Source organism: Triticum aestivum, chromosome 1B (genome assembly GCF_018294505.1).
Source record: "Triticum aestivum cultivar Chinese Spring chromosome 1B, IWGSC CS RefSeq v2.1, whole genome shotgun sequence".
Lineage (NCBI taxonomy): Eukaryota > Viridiplantae > Streptophyta > Magnoliopsida > Poales > Poaceae > Triticum > Triticum aestivum.
This window is the reverse complement of record NC_057795.1, coordinates 510,907,939-510,910,088: the sequence shown is the minus strand read 5'-3', so window position 1 is coordinate 510,910,088 and position 2,150 is coordinate 510,907,939.

Sequence of the window (2,150 nt, the reverse complement as noted above, 5' to 3'; positions counted from 1 at the left end):
ATGGGATCGTACGGCCCGTGAAGGGCCATGGTCGGGCGAGTTGGCCCCCGTTTGAACGATATAGCATATTCAAAGAATTATCCTACTCAATACTATCACCTCTAAAAAGCATACACTATACAACAAAGAGATCAAGGCATAGAAAGGTAGAATAACCCTACACTATACTATAAAGAAATTATAGCCGATTATACCAACTGGGCATTATGGTTCGGCACAGGTGTTAATAAAGTATACACAAACAGCAAATTACATACACTAGGCAAATACATCTCATACATCATGGACGCGCATCAACTTAACTCCATTTGAATGATAATTGATTGGCCGGATTCAGGTAGCACAAATTTCAGTCTGCAAAATTTCAAATTCCTTCATGGTTACCTCATTGTCTTGTTTCATTTTTTGACTCCTGCATCTAATACCTGCATGTCCAGTCTCAACTTGTTGATTAAATGTTGACAATCATGTACACATTGTCTTGCCACCTCTAGTTGATGCTCGAGAACATCAGCACATTCCAATTCCAATCCATAATCATTCGGTAACGGCCATGCCGCACTGCTTGCATATCTTTATGTTGATGTCACTTCATCCTGAAATGTTTCTGTAAGTACACATGACTAGGGCAAAAATATAGTTACAACAGTGAAGCGAGCAAGACACTATTTTGTACTACATGGCAAAACAGGACTAACAATAATGTTACACGTCATGAAGCATAAGCAGGTGATATTTTAAAAATTATAAGAAAGATAGTCTGTGCAGCCTGCATACAGAAATCCCTCTTAGTTCACCAGAGGAGCATGATGTTGGGGCCCAATCGAAAACATAGACAAGTTACAAATTTAGACAACACGTTGCATATAAGCAAGTAGTTGGCCATTCTATATCTCAATTAAAGTCTTAGGGAGCATAATGAACAGCAGAGGGTTTCATACAAACATACTACAGCAGGCAAAACTATGCAATCATTAGCGTAGTATAAACTAGATTGTGAGCCTCATGCAATAATAGTTGGTTAATAGACTTCAAAGCTTCAGGCACACTTCAACAGAGTAATTAAATGGTAAGGCCTTTAATTATGTCAACTAATAGTTATACAAGTACCAAACATTAGGCATGATTATTTGGGCATCTCATTAACTAAGGACAAATAAAGCAATTGAAAAGAGAAAATTAACTATGCCTGAAACAAACAAGGAATTGAACTATTGAGTTGCATACAGTGACTTACCTTAGCAGGTTGAAGAGGCTCAGCGCAGCTCCAACTTCTCTTGCAAGGCTCCTTCCTAACATCTTGTACTTGGAAATCCTCAATCTTATCTTCATTACACCCCCTCTTCAAGGTGACACAAACTAGTTACTCGTCTCATTGGAAGATAAATAGGCATACTTTCGAGTCTGTGAACACAAAAGGATAAGATTATAACAAAACAACACCACATAATGAAACATGCCACATCTTTTGCACTTGCACACAATGCATTTACTATGTCTGCACATGTAAAAACTAGACATACCTTCGAACTGGATCTCCAGGTACTCTTGGAGAGCCTACTGTAGTGTACAGCCAAACCTTTATGTCACCTATGAGTTAGACAAGGCCCCACTACAGCAGCCCTTAGTGTTTAAATTGTTGACAAGCTCTGTTAGAGTGTTAGGTCAAGAACAACAAGTAATCAAAGCAAACAGTCCTAGTATGGCTGGCTGATGCAAACAAGCAATAGAACAGATGTGTGAGCAAATCTTACATATCAAGAAAAGAAGCAAAGAAGGAGGCTTAAAGACCATCACTTGACTGACCAGATTTAAGGGGCATTTAGACATCATGTGCAACGTATGAACTAACATAAACATTGCATATTCCAGATTCTACATTGGAATACACATGTATTAGGTTATGCCATGTATGATGATGCCTAAATGTACAGATAGTAGGCAGGAGTGATTCATCATTGCACGCACAATTGAATTGCAGGTTAAGGGCCAGTTCGATTCCGCCTTTTCAGGGCATATTGTCAAAATAAGCCATAAAAGATATAAAGAAGTCATTTTTGAGTTACGGGCTTGGGCTTAACTAATTTCGCTTTGGAGGGGGGTGTTTCGGGTAGAACCTCACTAAAAATTGAAGGGAAGGGGAATAGTGA